This window comes from Eriocheir sinensis, chromosome 49, assembly GCF_024679095.1.
Source record: "Eriocheir sinensis breed Jianghai 21 chromosome 49, ASM2467909v1, whole genome shotgun sequence".
NCBI lineage: Eukaryota > Metazoa > Arthropoda > Malacostraca > Decapoda > Varunidae > Eriocheir > Eriocheir sinensis.
Genome location: NC_066557.1, coordinates 6,845,766 through 6,863,829, shown reverse-complemented (window position 1 = coordinate 6,863,829; position 18,064 = coordinate 6,845,766). Strand labels below are relative to the sequence as shown.

Genomic DNA, 18,064 nt, shown 5'->3' with positions numbered 1-18,064 from the left:
AGAGTTATGCAGAATTTTTTCCTGACAAACCTAAGATTGTTCGGGTACCAGAGTATCGAATCGAATTGACAAGCAAGGAGCCTGTCAGACAAAGGCATTACCAGATTCCTTTACGACTGGTAGTCGCTGTAAAAAGCGAAATCAGTGAAATGGAGGTCGCGGGTATCATAGAGAGATCAAATTCTCCCTACTGCAGCCCCATGGTTGTCGCAAGGAAGAAAGAAGGAGGAATTAGGATTTGCAGTGATTATCGAAAAGTGAACGCGGTGACGCGCGTAGACGCTGAGCCAATGTCTGACCCGCAAGCCATATTTGCTACTCTGGCTGATTCTAGATTTTTTTTCTAAGATAGACCTGACGGAAGGGTTTTTCCAGATTCCGCTGAGTGAGGAGAGTCGTAAGGTGACGGCTTTTAGTACACCTGGGGGCTTGTATCAGTACAAAGCCTTACCCTTCGGGATGACCAACTCGCCAGCAGCTTTTAACAAGGTCATGCGCGAGGTCATGAGAGGTATGGAAGGAGTGGAGCTTTTCGTGGATGACGTGTTAATTCACTCACCCACATTCAGGCAGCATCTAGAGACCCTCAGGTTAGTGTTGGAGCGGCTCCGTCACTACAACCTGACCATTAAGCCCAGGGAGTGCTTGATTGGGCACGAAAAGGTGCCATTCTTAGGTCATGTCATTGGTGAAGGAGAGTATGGGTGCCAGATGGATAAAATAGAAAAGGTCAGATATGCTCCACGTCCGCAGACCAAAACTCAGGTAAAGTCATTCTTGGGCTTAGCTGGATATTACCGGGATTATATCCCCAATTTCGCTGTCGTTGCTGCCCCTATGCATGAATTGTTGAGAAAACAAGCACCCAATAAGGTACAACGGACAGGTGCTCAAGAGGAAGCCTTCGCGACACTTAAAAGCGTGTTATGCAAAGAGCCCATTTTGCAACTGCCTGATTTCCATAGGCAGTTCATTCTGTGTACCGAGGCATCACAGTAAGGCATTGGTGCCGTGTTGATGCAAGAGAGTAATAATCAGGTGTTTCCTGTAAGTTGCTACATTAGGAAGTTGCGTGCGGCCGAGAGAAATTACTCTACGGTAGAGAAAGAGCTCCTAGCAATAGTAGAAGGAATCAAAAAATATTATTTTTACCTATATGGCGACCAGTTCGTTCTCGAAACTGATCATTTGCCCCTAGCCAGTTTAAAGACTTCTAAGAATGCAAATGCACGCCTGATGCGCTGGGCGTCGTATCTCCAGCAGTTTCAGTTCACGGTAAAGTACATAAGGGGGCAAGCCAAGGTTGGGGCAGACTTCTTGTCTCGTCTGGTGGCAGAGTAATCTGATATGTTCAGATCTTGGGACCTCAGATTCAATTGAATCGAGGAACCAAATGACTGAAGTGGGCAGATTAGGTGGCTCGGAGGATGGTTGGCGGTGAACCCCGCCATCCGGCCATGTGATTTTTCGAGCAAATAGGAGCTGTAATAACCCGTAGGTGGTGGATTAGTAAATGCAACCCTGAAGAAGGTAGTTTGGCCCTAGAATTTTGCGCCTGAAGCGCACACTGATCTATATCTGGAAAGGGAACCGTTTAGTACCTGAACCGCCTGAGGTGAAAGCCAAACAAACTCATTCTGCACGTTAGGGTACCTCTTTGGCCGACTGCTTAAGGAGTAGCTTTCCCATCTCGCCAGTCGAGGGTTCGATCCCCGGCGCCGGAAAAGCCGCTTCAAGATTTCAGATCAGATTTGATTTCTCGTGCGTTTCGTGACACGCGAGGTCGTGTGAAGGTATAGTGAAATGAAATTAGGGCAATACAATTCGATTGAACAAAAACAATTTAATTAATAGAAAAGATCAAAAACTTGACATTAAGAAATCTTCGAAAGACTTCAAACATTTTCCCTATATATATATATATATATATATATATATATATATATATATATATATATATATATATATATATATATATATATATATATATATATATATATATATATATATATATATATATATATATATATATATATATATATATATATATATATATATATATATATATATATATATATATATATATATATATATATATATATATATATATATATGTACACAATCACTTGGTAGATATTTATTGGTGAAACAACTCCGCTAATTTTACCTATAAAATACCTATGTTATATCACAAGGTAAAATATTAAACATATACTTTAACAATCTAATATTTAACCTAGTGATATTCTTATGGTTATTTTATAAGTATTATTCTACTATTGTCTAGTTACCTGTGAAGTACAATGTACTAAAACTATAAAAATATAACAGTAGATTTTGTACCATTAAATAAAAATAGGGAACTAAAAGATTAGGCGGAGTTGCCATATAGGAACCAGACCAATGTTATTCTTTCTGTATATAAGCCCTTGTACTCTTCACTCCTGTATCTTTCCCCTGAAGATGTAATACACGAAAGCGCTCGGAATCCTCGTGTTTCCTTGACTTCCTCAGTGGTCACCAGCATATATATATATATATATATATATATATATACATATATATATATATATATATATATATATATATATATATATATATATATATATATATATATATATATATATATATATATATATATATATATATATATATATATATATATATATATATATATATATATATATATATATACAGGCGGTGGCTGAGTCGTCAAAGTAACGGCCTCGTGTTCAGGAGGACGCGAGTTCAATCTGCCCGGTGCCACCAAGCTGGGATTTTCAGCCGCCGCCGAGTGGCTTAAAACTACCCACATGCTGTCCAGAAGACCACCTATCAACCCGGACTCTAGATTCTAGGATCAAAGATGAGCTCTGGGATGGCCGCATGAGCCAATGCAAGATGGCGCCAAAATAAACAATCTCATGCGCCATAACGGGATGGGCAGACCATCAGTACCTACCGGAAAGAAGCCTTGGACCGACCATAAGGATCCACCGGGAAGAAGCCTACCGGCGCAATAGGGTGCAATGTAAAAAAAAAAAAAACACACACATATATATATATATATATATATATATATATATATATATATATATATATATATATATATATATATATATATATATATATATATATATATATATATATACACACACACACATACACACGAGGAGAGAGAGAGAGAGACCCCATGGTCCAGACTAGGTGGTCTGTCCCTAAGTGATTCTACATTAATCAGATGGCTCCAAAACGTTGCATTTCAACTCTAGTTAATATTAAGTTGAAGGAAGTGACGGTCGAGCTTGTTTTTAAAGGAGTCAATCGTGTTACACTGGACCACTGAAGGTGGGAGCTTATTCCATTCTCGCACTACAACGTTGGTGAAGAAAAATTTGGTGCAGTCTGAATTTACTTGTCTACATTTGAGTTTTATGCCATTGTTCCTCGTATGCAAAGTGGCATCGATCATAAACAATGTTGATCTGTCTACATTCGTGACACCATTAGGTATTTTAAAACATTCGATCAGTTTTCCTCGGAGGCGACGTTTCTCAAGAGAGAACATGTTAAGGGTGGAAAGACTTTCTTCGTAGGATTTGTTGCGCAAGGAAGGGATCATTTTTGCTGCCCGACGCTGAACACCTTCTAATTTAGAAATGTCCCTTGCATGGTGGGGAGACTAAAACTGTACCGCATATTCCAAGTGAGGTCTGACTACACTATTATAGAGTGGAAGTATTACATCTTTATTCTTGAATAAAAAGTTTCTTTGAATGAGGCCCAACATTCTGTTCGCTTTATTTGCTGCATCGATGCATTGCTGTGAGAATTTGAGGTTTGACGCGATTTTGATCCCCAGGTCCTTAACGCATTGAACGCTTTTGAGTTTAACGCCGCGCATTTCGTAATCGAACCTCTTATTTCTTGTTACAACTTGAAGGACCTGGCACTTGTCTACGTTAAAGGGCATCTCCCATCTATTCGACCAAGCTGAAATTTTGTGCAAATCCTATTGGAGGTCTTGCCACTCTTCGTCAGTGTAAACAGAGTTACCAATCTTTGTGTCGTCTGCAAATTTACTAATGCGATTATTGAGTTCAACATCCACATCGTTGATGTAAATAATGAAGAGCACTGGGCCAAGAACCGAGCCCTGAGGGACGCCACTAGTGACCGGCGCCCACTCTGAGTTAAATCCGTCAATCACCACTCTTTGTTGTCTGTTGCTCAACCAATTCGCGATCCATTGGTGTACTTGACCGTCAATACCTATTTGCTTTAATTTGTAAAGTAATTTATGATGTGGGACTTTATCAAACGCTTTCTGGAAATCAAGATAGACTATGTCCAATGATTTGGTTACATCATAAACTGAGAAGAGGTCGTTACAAAAGGTCAATAGGTTTGATAGGCAGGATCTTTTGTTACGGAAGCCATATTGTGAGTCCCCAATTAATGAGTGGCTTTCAAGATAACTCACAATTTTGTCTCTAATTATGCTCTCAAGTAGTTTACCTACAACTGAAGTTAGACTAATTGGCCTGTAATTACCTGGTATTTTTTTGTCTCCTTTCTTAAAAATCGGTGTCACGTTAGCCTTCTTCCAATCCGAAGAGACGATTCCATGTCATAAGGACATATTGAATACGGTTGTGAGGGAGGAGAGTATTTCGTTCTTTGTTTCTTTAAGCAGTATGGGATATAATATGTCAGGTCCGGGACTGTTATTTGTTTTAAGTGATTGGAGGGGTTTACGGACTTCATCGGTTGTTATTTCAAAGTTAGGCAATGCATGCTCGGGAGTTACAATAGTACTGGTGTTGGTGGTAGTGGTGGGAAGACTGTTAGTATTAAACACCGAGGAAAAGTAATTGTTTAAGAGGTTTGCAATGTGTTGGCTGTCAGTCACTAGTGCACCGTCGCTGTTTGTTAAAGGTCCAATTCCACTTCTGATCGCCTTTTTGTTGTTTAAGTAACTGAAGAAGGATTTCGGATTATTTTTACAGTTGGCTGCAATATTTTCTTCATATCTACGCTTTGCCTGACATACTAATCTTTTTACTCGTCGCCTGGCATCATGATAAAGTGTAATGTTTTCGGGCGTTCTTTGTTCTTTCTTTAGCCTGTAAAACAATTTTCTCTACCTGACTGAGTGTTTAATTTCGCTATTAAACCAAGGTGGGCTTTTATTAGTGTTACTTCACTTCTCACACAAAGGGATGAATGTGTTCTGCTGAGTGAGTAAATGATTTTTAAAGCTTAGCCAGGCTTCCTCTACGTACATTGCCGTCATATGATAGTTGCATTTCTGTTAGTTTTCGTCGGATTTCTACGAAGTTAGCTCTTTTGAAATTGGGCACCTTTACTTTATTTTCAGTCACTGATGTTTGAGCTCTAATGTCGACGCGCACTAATTTATGATCGCAAAAACCGAGGTGTTCTCCTACCGTGACATTACTGACTAGGTTATCTTGGGTCGTTATAACAAGGTCTAGTATGTTATTTTGTCGAATTGGTTCAGAAACCATTTCGCTTAGGTAATTTTCTTCTAAAAATTCGATCATTCTATGTAACTCACCTTCTGTAACAGACAGTGTCGCCCAGTCGATATGGGGGAGGTTAAAGTCTCCCAATATCAGTGAGTCGCTATTATTAAGTGACTGCCTTAAAACGCTGTACATTTCAAGATCGGCATCGAGTGATTGATAGGTGACACATATATTTAAACTGACCTTTGCAGTGTTTACTCGCACGCACAAATGTTCAACGTTACTGTTTCTTGGTGTTCCGTCAATGGGTTGCAAATAGCTTTTGACAAAAAGGGCGACGCCACCACCTCTATAGTTTACACGATCTTTGTTGAAGAGTCTGTAGCCATCTATGTTGTATTATGTACTTAAATCAATATTTGTGGTGTCGATAAATGTTTCGGTTATAGCAATTACGTCAAAATTTTCTGTCAGAGCAAGACATCTCAGTTCATCAAACTTTTTTCTTAGGCTACGCGCATTGAAACTAAGGACTCTTAGGTTATCTTGGGGCTTGGTAATAGAGGTGGTGGTACTTGCGGGTTCATGGTTACGCGTTTGTTGCGATGCATGGCGTCTATTTACGCGGGCGGGGTGAAGGGACGTGGCTGAGAGTGATTTTTTGATCGGGTGTCACGTACTGCGTCGTTGAGGAGCCTTCCAAATCTGGCTTCCCCGATGGGGGACAGGTGTATTCCGTCCCAGTGGAAGAGTTTACTCTGGCCGTAGAAATTGTCCCAGGAGAGAGAGAGAGAGAGAGAGAGAGAGAGAGAGAGAGAGAGAGAGAGAGAGAGAGAGATGTATATATATATATATAGATATATATATATATATATATATATATATATATATATATATATATATATATATATATATATATATATATATATATATATATATATATATATATATACACACACACACACACACACACACACACACACGCGCGCGCGCCTGCTCCTAGGATCTCCCACCAGGGGATGGCCACGGCAGAAGAGTTTAGATCTTTCTCTATCCAGTCACTCCCTCCTTGCCTGCTCAGTTTCTCAAAGATCTTTCCCCCCTCTCCCTAACGTACTCTTGCACCCTATCTCTCCATTTCACTGGAGGTCGTCCTCTAGCATTCCCTCCCTCTATCTCACTCACAAATATCCTTCTGGTCATCTTACTCGCCTCCATTCGCTCCATGTGGCCAAACCACTTTAAAGTCTGTCGCTTCACTTCTTCCACCACTCCACACTTCTTCCCTTCACCCCCGTGACACATTCCAAAATGCACGTGCACACTTTCATTACTCATTCCATCCATTCTACTCACATCACAAGCACTCTTCAAATAACACATTTCCACTGCCTGCACTCTAGACCTCTGACTTTCATTCCAGGCCCATGTTTCGCTTGCATATGTGAGGGTTGGTACTATTATTGTATTATTCAAATCCCTCTTTACCTCCCCATATATATATATATATATATATATATATATATATATATATATATATATATATATATATATATATATATATATATATATATATATATATATATATTATTATTTATTTATTTATTTTTTTTTTTACGTCGCGGCCTATTGCGCCGGTAGGCTTCTTCCCGGTGGGGCTTAATGGTCGGCACAAGGCTTCTTCCCGGTGGGGCCTGATGGTCGGCCCAGCCCGTTCTGGCGCAGGCGAGTGTTTATAGTGGCGCCATCTTGCATTGGCTCATGCTGCCCTCCCGGAGCTCATCTTTAATCCTAGAATCTAGAGTCCGGGTTGATAGGTGGTCTTCTGGACAGCATGTGGGTAGTTTTTTTAAGCCACTCGGCGGCGGCTGAAAAATCCCAGCTTGGTGGCACCGGGCGGGGATTGAACTCGCGTCCTCCTGAACGCGGCGCCGTCACTCTGTCGACTCAGCCACTCCCCATATATATATATATATATATATATATATATATATATATATATATATATATATATATATATATATATATATATATATATATATATATATATATATATATATATATATATATATATATATATATATATATATATATATATATATATATATATATATATATATATATATATATATATATATATATATATATATATATATACCGTATTTCCCGCCATATAAGACGCACCGGCGTATAGGACGCACCTATAATTGGGCAAGATATTTTTAGAAGAATAAAAATTAAAAATCCACATTTCCCCTGAACTTAATGTGTATGCAGTATTACATTTGGCCACCTTACTTACAATAATTATGACTATGATTCCGTATGTTGCATTGTATCCTTCTCTGTGTTCAAAGTGTTCCACTGTTGGTTGAAGAATTACACTGCTCTTACCCCGAGCAGCTGTTACTTTGAAATGGTAAACAAAAGGGTTGGTTGGTAGATTCACTCACTGCGCAGTGTGCAGGCGCTAACTTTCGCCGAGCTACTGAGGGAACTATAAAACGGGAATGCTACGTTCGATGGGCAATCTTGTTCTTGATCTTGACTTTCAGGGACCGTATACCTACTTTCATGTAGAAATAGATGTTGATCAATTACTTTCAGTCATATTATGTTGTAATATAGTTGTTTTTACAATCAAAAACAAAAATGCGTTTACAATAAACACTCTAGTTATCCACGAATATCCGCTCTTTCGAACATGTATCACAGAAAACGTCAGCTGACCGAACCGCTGCACAGCAGAAATACTAGTCTGTTCACGGAGCCTGTTCATCTGGCGCCTAGGCAGCGTTTGTTACGGCTCCTGTGATTGGCTGCTTCCCTCCCTCACTCACATGCCATTCATGTACGCTGTGACGCTACACACTTGTATTTCCTTCGTCATAGCTCGTCTCTTATTCAAGACAGACCACTTAAGTTGATACCGTTGGACTCAGCAGTAATTGCGCAACTTAGTTATGTTTATCTAAACTCGATAAAATAAAACATAAAGGAAATGTGATGAGTTGAAGTCACAGACAGCCCCGAAATGTTTATAACACGTTTTACTTATCATCGCTTTTCTCGGCAGTCTTTGAACCAGGATTGAAATAAATAATTTCATCTCATAGAGCAAAGTCTCCTGAACCCTATGTTGCGATCAGATCATAGATTAAACATAACATGAGCATAACACAGAACGGTTTCTAAGCATGAGTACAGCGACGACGCATGACTGCCCGCTGCCTGGCCGGCCGCCGCTGGTGGTGCACGCCAGGCTATTTTTCGTCTCCTTTTTTCTTTCGTCTACGCTTTCTTTCTTCACCCTAACGCTCTCTATTACTTATTTACATCGGCTTTCATCCCCCTTTCCTTGTATGGTTTATTTGATATCTATTAGAGGTAGGGGGTTCACCAGAAAAGGCAGGCACCGCCCGGGGATCGAACCCACGTCCTTCCGCTTGCCGGGCGGACGTGCTACCCGTTACACCACGGTCGCCTATCGGTGGTGACCCACACAACTCCCCCCTAAAGCCCCAATACACTGCCGAATTTTGGTTCACGAATGTGCGCGAATATGCAAGTCATCCTGTGGCGCGAACAAGTTCGGCATCTTTCTTGCCTGTTCTTGGCCGTTCGGGGATATGTCTGCGTCCACCACGCGACTTTTGACAGTTGGTCACGACCGCCACGAAACTTTCTTGTTGCATGAAAAATTCGCGGCCGTTCGCCGAATGTGCACAAATGCAAAATGGACGCCGATTTGTCGCCGAAATGTCGCCGACATGTCCCAGACAATTCGGCGTCCAATTCGCGGTGTTCAGCGAATTGTCGCCGAATTTTGACCGTTCAAATTTTAATTTTATTGCGAATTTGTCTCCGACATGTCGCCGACTATTCGGGGACATGTCGCCGAATGGCCAAGACTATTCGGGGACATGTCCCCGAATATTCGGCGAACATTCGGTGAATTAATCACGACACGGCAAACGGGTCGCGGTGGGAGGTGTACACGGGGGTCTATCTATCTATCTATCTATCTATCTATCTATCTATCTATTTATGTATTCTCTCTCTCTCTCTCTCTCTCTCTCTCTCTCTCTCTCTCTCTCTATCTATATATCTATATATATATATATATATATCTATATATATAAATATATATATATATATATATATATATATATATATATATATATATATATATATATATATATATATATATATAATAAAATAATACTATAATAATAAATAGTAAACAAGAAAATATGAAAAACAAGAATCATGAATTTATAAAATAGGTATGAAACTAACATTTGCATTTATTTCATAATTAATTTACTTTTTATTACTTTATTTATTTCTTAATATCATTATTCTGCCATTATTTAACCTTTGTTTCATTTTCAGTTATTTAAATTTATTTCTTCTTTCAGTTACTGGTTTGTTTATTAATATTACGTAAACATTCATTCATTCTAAAATATTTGTAGGAGGGCAAAACAAAAACAAGTCACATTTGTATATTTTATTACACATACTATCATACATATTACCACACATATTACCACACACGGTATTTACTTGTCCACAATTCTGTCCTGCCAGGCCACTGCTCCCCGGGTGTTGTAGTAGTCCATGAGGTAGGGGCAGATTCCCGTGCTTTTATATGCCACATCAGATGATCAGCTGTCAGAAATCTTGGCACTGTCGGAGAACTGTCGCCGACACTTCGGGGACATACGAAGACAATTCGGAGACTTGTCGCCAGTTATTCCGCGATAAAAAAGACGATAAAATTTCAGATTTTGAGCTCGGCGACATGGACGCCGAATAGTCGGCGACATGTCTCCGAATTGTCCTCGAATTGTCTTGAGCATTCGCCGACATGTCGCCGAATGGTCACGAACTGTAAGAATCTTGGTCATGTTGGGAAACCGGTCGCCGATTTTTTTCACTTAACTGATTCGGTGACAAGTTCGTGGCCAAAATTCGGCAGTGTATTTGGGGCTTAAGGACCCCTCCCGCAAGGCCAGTCCGGGGAATGTGTATCGCTGCTAGATCCTACTCACTGCGCCATGTTAGAGGTAGGGGGTTCACCAGAAAAGGCAGGCACCGCCCGGGGATCGAACCCGAGTCCTTCCGCTTGCCGGGCGGACGTGCTACCCGTTACACCACGGTCGCCTCTCGGTGACAACCCACACAATATCCACGTATTCTTTCAGCAAAGAAAAATTAACGAAAATATTATGATAAGAGAAGATAAGGCCGGCAACAGGTAGGATTGAGTTGTTGTTTTTTACAACAAAGGAGACAGGAGGGCACACAAAAAAGTAAACAATAATTATATAAAAAAAAGCCCGCTACTCGCTGCTCACCAAAAGAATCTAAAGAGGTGGCCGAGAGAGAGGTCAATTTCGGGAGTAGAGGTGTCCAGATACCCTTCTCTTGAAAGAGTTAAAGTCGAAGGCAGGAGGAAATACAGAAGAAGGAAGATTGTTCCAGAGTTTACCAGCGTGAGAGATGAAAGAGTGAAGATGCTGGTTAACTCTTACATAAGGGGTTGGACAGTACAGGGATGAGCATGAGTAGAAAGTCGCGTGCAGCGGGGCCGCGGGAGGGGGGGAGGCATGTAGTTAGCAAGTTCAGAAGAGCAGTCAGCATGAAAATATCGACAGAAGATAGAAAGAGAGGCAACATGGCGGCGAAAATTAAGAGGTCGAAGACTATCAGTAAGAGGAGGAGAGCTGATGAGACGAAGAGTCTTAGGCCCGTACCAAGAGTCACGAAGGTCGAGCCGCGTACCTTCCCTTCGACAATGTATACGCACGGCCTCAGACCGTGCCTTCAATCCTTACCACAAGTCGCTCGGGAAGGTAAATGCACATACACACACTGCAGCCTACTTTTCACCTACCAGATATAATGCACGCACACACATACAAACACACAGTGCTATTCATGGAGATATAATACCTCCATGGTGCTATTACAGCCATAATATTGTCCGTTTCATTCCGTCTGTCCACTCGTGAACGTAGATGTGGCACATGCGCATTGTGAGTTTGTGAATGCGTGAAGATCATTTGAATGTTTGTGTATCCAAAAAATCCTCAAACCATCGTATATGAACCGCAAACAGAAGATTTGCATCGATAATATACCATACAAGGACACGAAGAAACAACTTGTATATCAAACAGTATAGTTTGATCATACTCGAACGATCTATAGCCTTTCAGATACTCATATTTCATCTCATTAAGGGATATAAAGTGACATACGACTCTGCAAGTGTCTATACATAAGGAATTTTGATGTTGCATGTATAAATAACATGGGTAACCTAATATATTCGAAATAGCCTAGCATTGCATTCAACAGTTATTATTTATTATTTCATGTTTTTTCCCATTATTAATCGATATTTGCATGCAGTAAATTATTAAGATGCCCTTTGTTTGCACTTGCGGAGCCAGATGTCTTAACTGAAATGAGAAAGAATTTGAAAACCATAGATCGTTGGAGAATGTGAGCCACGAAGGTTCCCGCCTGGCTGGTACCTCTGTGCTTTGAAGGCGCGTGCTGTTGTTGTAAACAAGACAAACATATTCGCTGCAACTATAATATATGACTTTCCAATTAGGGAAAATATTTTCTCAGGTTGTTTTAACTGAACCGCAACTATTTGTCACGCCAAATTTGGAAAATAAACATATTTTTCCTCGAAGGTCTGAGGGAAGACACGGGTAGACCTTGCCTTCCCTTCGTCTCTCCCGCAGACCTTCGTTCCAAAAATGCTAGTGACTATAGATACGCACCGTCCTTCCCTTCGATCTTCGTCGCTAAACCTTCGTGACTCTTGGTACGGGCCTTAGACTCCACTCTGTCCAAGAGAGCTGTGTGAGTGGAGCGTGAGATGTATACTCCATACGAGAGCGGACAATGCCCCTGTATATGGATAGCAACTGTGTGGGGGAGAAGAACTGGCGGAGACGATACAGAACGCCCAACCTCGAGGAAGCTGATTTAGTGTGAGAGGAGATGTGAATTTTCCAGTTAAGATTTTGAGTTAAGAGAAGAAGATCGCCAGTAGAACGCCTTGCGGAACCCATACTGGCGATCAGATAGAAGGTTAGAAGTGGAAAGGTGCTTGAATCTTCCGGTTAAGGATTGATTTAAAAGCTTTAAATAGACAGGAAAGTAAAGCTATAGGGCGGTAGTTTGAGGGATTGGAACGGTCACCCTTCTTAGGCACAGGCTGTACGAAGGCGTACTTCCATCAGAAAGGAAAGGTAGATGTTGATAGGCAGAGGCGAAAGAGTTTGACCAGGCAGGGTGTCAGCACGAAAGCACAGTTTTTAAGGATAATAGGAGGCACTCCATCAGGTCCATAAGCCTTCTTAGACTTGAGGCCATAGAGGGCATAGAAAACATCATTAGGAAGAATCTTAATAACAGGCATAAAGGAGTCGGAGTGGGGATGAGTAAGAGGAATATGCCCAGAATCGTCCATAGTGGAGTTGTTACAGAAAGTTTGAGCGAAGAGTTCCGCCTTAGAGACAAATGAGACGGCAGTTCTGCCGTCCGGGTTAAGAAGAGGCGGGGAAGAGGAATAAGTGAAATTGGAGGAGATATTTTTGGCTAAGTGCCAGAAGTCTCTGGAAGAATTAGAGAAAGCAAGGTGTTGACATTTTCTAAGGATAACAGAGTTTTTGGTAAGTCGAAGAATAGGTTTGGCACGATTCCGGGCGGAAATGTAAAGATCATGGTTAGCAGGAGTTCGAAGGCTCTGGTACCTATTGTGACCTGCCTCTCTATCTCTGGCAACACGAGAACAAGCGTGATTAAACCAAGGCTTTTTAGCATGGGGAGTAGAGAAAGTACGTGGAATGTATGCCTCCATTCCAGAGACAATCACCTCTGTGATGCGCTGGGCACACAGAGGGTCTCTATCCTGGAAGCAGTAATCATTCCACGAAATCGGAAAAGTACAGTCGACGATAGAGAGTGTCACGGTTTTCAGAATGTTTAGTCTGGTGGCGGTATCTGGCAACTATACCACGGTGGCGCATTCACTGGTGATGTTAGTGACGCGTTTCAGTGTGTATCGTGTGTGTGACCGTGAAATTATAATATTGAATAATATTATATTATAATATAATGTAGTTAGAAATATACAAGATTACATGAATTCAATTTAGAAATGCGATAATGAATGTCTTCTACATGATGATGATGATGATGACGAGGTAAAACATCACGAATAGTCCGAAACACTTTCTTATTAAACTTTGAAAATACAGCGTGCAATGCTGTCCTTCACAGGGGCAGGCGTGTAATTCATGCTCCTTACCATCAAACAGCAAATAGGCTTGAGGGTCTGTTTAACTCGCAGCCTTAATTCCCGTTACTATAAAGCCTCAAAGACAGTTCAGGAGATCATTAAAAATCTAAAATCATTTCTCAGTGAAGATTACGTAATATCAAAGTATAAATACGTGTGTGTGTGTGTGTGTGTGTGTTGATCTCGGGGCGTCGCTGACTAGCTTGGTGTCACCACTCACCTAGCCTTGGACAACTTGCCCCAACCCCAGCTGCCTCCTCCTCGCTACAACATCAAGCGAGCTGACTGGAACGCCTTCACCTCTGCCTTGGATAGGGCACTCGCAACTCCACCTGCCACTACCGACCTGGAGGTGCTAGAGAGCCACGTAACGTACGCCTTCCAACAGGCTGCCAGCGAGGCCATACCACTAACGAGGCTCTCAGGCACCTTCCACAAAGATCACTGGATCTATGGTGAACGAGTGCGGGAGCTCAACCACCGCCTCAACACAGCCAGGAAAACCTACCGCAAACGCCCCACCTCCCCCAACAGGCGTTACTTGCAGGCTGTCGCCAAACACGCTTGCGTCACCAAGCGGCGATTACGAGAAGAGGCCTGGCTCCAGTGGTGCCAGGGTCTGGATGCACACTCCACCCTGGGGGAGATGTGGACCAAACTACGCTCTGTCTCTCGCCCTCGCCCCCCTTGTCCACCAACTCATTCTAACCCACAAGAAGAAGCTGAGCGACTATCAGCCAGCTTTGCAGACCGCACTTCGCCCCACCAACTCCCACACACCACCAGGGAGATGCAGGAACTTTGGCAGGAAGGGCAGCTCTTGTGGAGGAAGCCTGCACAACTCCTGATGCAGCTGATGTTCCCTTCACCATGCAGGAACTGAAGGGCTGCCTCAAACGTGGTGGCGACACAGCTCCAGGAGCAGATGGAATCTCCTATTCCATGCTTAGACATGCTGGCTCAAAGGGCGAGAGCACCATACTACACCTTATTAACCTCTCCTGGTCAGAAAGCCGCATTCCCCAAGCCTGGAAGACAGCAGTGATTCAGCCCATCCCAAAACCCAAAGATCCCGGCTCCTTGCGCCCAATCTCACTGCTCAGCTGTTTAGGGAAGACAGCAGAACGTATGGCACTCCATCGCCTACAGTGGCGAACAGCTGACCTCCACCCATCCCTCTTTGCATACTTTCCACAAAGAGGCGCCGCTGACTGCGTAGTCACCCTCCTCACCCACATGCGAAGAGGCCGGGGTATTGCTGTCTTCCTGGACTTGGAGAAAGCATTTGAGCTAGCCTCCCCTCTGGCAATCCTCTCTGCCCTTGCTCGCAAGGGGATCGGGGGAAGACTCCTTGCATGGCTGAGAGAGTTTCTCCATGGCCGTGGAGGGCAAGTCCGCTTCCAGGGACATGTTTCGAGGCGCTTCGACCACATCAATGGCACACCTCAAGGCAGTATCCTCAGCCCTTTCCTCTTCAACGTTCTCATGGAGGAGCTGATGAGCGTTGACTACGGAGAGGGGGCTAAGTTCCTCTGCTATGCTGACGACCTTGCCCTAGTCCTGAACCACCGAACCTGTCTCCATCAAGTTCCACACGCCCTCAACCAGCTCAACAGGAAGTGCACAGAACTAGGGCTCAAGATCAACTTTGAGAAGTCCAAGGTCATGCCAGTTGGCATGCCTTCCCCTGAACGGCCCTTCCAAATAGCAAACCAGGACCTCGCCTACACTACCACCCACCAGTACCTGGGTGTCTGGCTGGACAGTCACCTTCGGTTCGGCACTCAGGTACGCTATCTAAGAGAGCGCGCAGCAACTCGCACCAACATCCTGCGAGCTCTGTCCAAACAAAACACGGGGGCATCCTATCGTGTCTTACGCGCCTTCTACACACACGCCATACGGTCTATCATAGACTACTGCGCTCCTTGCCTGTGTTCGCTCTCCCCTGCACTCACAAAGAAGTTAGAGGTGGCACAAAATGACGCTCTCCGGGTCATTCTAGGAGCCCCGCCATGGACCCGCCTGACCAACCTTCGCCTGGAAAGTGGCTTCCCATCACTCCACCACCGCATCCTTGCCAGAACATCCACTGTAGTTGGGAAGTTCATGAAGCAGCAACCACACGGCACAGTCTCCACACAGCTGCTTCATGCCTTCCAGAGACCACCACACGCCACTCCAGACGGGGACTGGATAGTACATGATGCCGCCGACGCAGTCCGTCACTTGAAGTGGAGAGGCTTGTCTGCAGTGGCTCAGACCTGCCACACCCTGGCTACCACTCCCCTCCACCCTGGGTTCCTGGTCCATTCCAGATGAGCCTCCCTACCACCTCAGCTCCTAGGGCCTCTCACCCCATCACCCTCCGCCAAGAGGCTTTGCAGCGCGTGGCTTCCATGGACGACAGGACTGCCAGCCACTACTACACCGATGGCTCGCTGGGCGCTGCCTTCGTGTGCGGAACCCAGACAGGACTGTGGCGCCTGCCACCGCAAGTCTCCATCCTGCAGGCAGAACTGGCAGCCATCCTCTGTGCCCTGCGTCACGCCACTGCCGATATGAACACCACCATCATCATCCACTCAGACTCGCTGTCAGCACTCAAGGTCCTGCAGGCAATGAGCGTCAGAGACAACACTCGGCTCATAACCACCATCCTCCATGAAGCCAACACCCTTGTCTCACTGGGCAAGAACATCATCCTGGACTGGGTGCCAAGCCACGCTGGTCTGAGAGGGAACGAGAAGGCTGACCGTGCTGCTGCCACGGCTCGGTCCCTTCCACAGATCACCTTCACCCTTGCCCCCAGCCTGTCCTACAGTAAGAACAAGGCATCCCAGGCGGCCCTCTCACTCACACGACTAGAACACGAGGCCGTCCTGGTTCAGGGCTCTGCCTCTGCCTCGTGGTACAGCACGGCCACCCACCACAAGCCTGTCATACAGCTCCCCAACACCACACCCAACACCATCCTCGCCTCCATCCGCCGCCTCAGACTCGGGTTTGCCTGCTACGAGGAGGTGGCAAACAAGGATACCCCACCCTGCCCCCACTGCTGGCAAGCCACCCGGAAACCTCTGCTGCCCTACACCCTGGAGAGCCCCTCCTCACCCGCTGCACCCGCCCGGCCCACAGCTCCACCCTGACGACGACACGGCTCCCCAGACAGCAGCAGAGCGAGTGAGCCTCACCCAAGACTCCACCCTGGCAGAGGTGGTGGCAAAATTCCCACCTCCTCGATAAGCTGAAAACTGAAGACATCCTCTGACGGGCCCGCCGGCCCGTGCCCTCCCCGGGGAGGACAAATCAACAACACCAAAACAGCTGACTAGCTGCCCCCTTCGTTTTTCGCTGATGGACATGTCTCTCGTCCCCACCCAGCCTCTCTCTCTCTCTCTCTCTCTCTCTCTCTCTCTCTCTCTCTCCTATTTTTAGGTATTAAAAGTATACGTTTCCACAGCCACTGACGTGACAGCTCAACTGCAGTGCCTGCGGACATAAGGGCTTTAATAGAATACCGCTGCTCCAGCCAAGGCCCGCGGTCGACGACGCCATCATGTGAACGTTTATAGCCTATTATAACGTATTAAAAAATTATAAAGAACAAGATCTCGGCTGTCAGGAATTTTTGTTTTAGTTAAAAGGCATAACAATCTCCCTAATAAGTGCAGCATATTTTAAATGTATCATAGTTTGATAAACAACTTAGAGTTGCTCTTGACTAAATTTGAACGAAACTAAAAGCTCGTGTCAAAATGTGGACAGAGCCTAAAGAAAAATATTTATTAAGCGTTAGCGACGGGCACTTTTGATAAATATCTATCTTAAAATTATGTAGAGTGCACCTGTGACCACCGATCACCACAACAGTACGATTTCGATAGGATATAATAATTTTCATGTCGCGTGGAGGGGTTGCCAGATGTCGCTTTCTGAACGAAACTTACTGGACAGTGTGTCACTACTCTCTATAGCCGACTGTACATCCTCAGGTCGTCCCACCGAGCTGAACCAAAATGCCAGAAGCATCGCCTCTTCGGTGGGTCCAGAGGGTGTACAGGAGCGATAGGACAGAATACAGAAATAAGGATGTGATCGGAGGAGCCCAACGGAGAGAACAATTTGACAGAGTAAGCAGAAGGGTTAGAGGTAAGGAAGAGGTCTAGTATGTTGGGGCGGTCTCCAAGACGTGTAGGGTGCTGGACCAACTGCCCTAGGTCATTGAGGAGAGCAAAGT

General features: G+C 44.0%; 1 protein-coding gene and 1 non-coding gene across 2 annotated transcripts in view; one reads left to right on the top strand and one right to left on the bottom strand.

Annotated features, from left to right (window-relative positions):
- LOC126981772 (terminal nucleotidyltransferase 5C-like) overlaps nt 1-18,064 on the top strand; it is a 117,012-nt gene that overhangs the window by 4,424 nt on the left and 94,524 nt on the right. The window lies entirely within an intron of this gene.
- On the bottom strand, nt 10,588-10,662 carry Trnaa-ggc (transfer RNA alanine (anticodon GGC)). Its single transcript has one exon. It is a non-coding gene; the product is annotated as a tRNA-Ala (tRNA).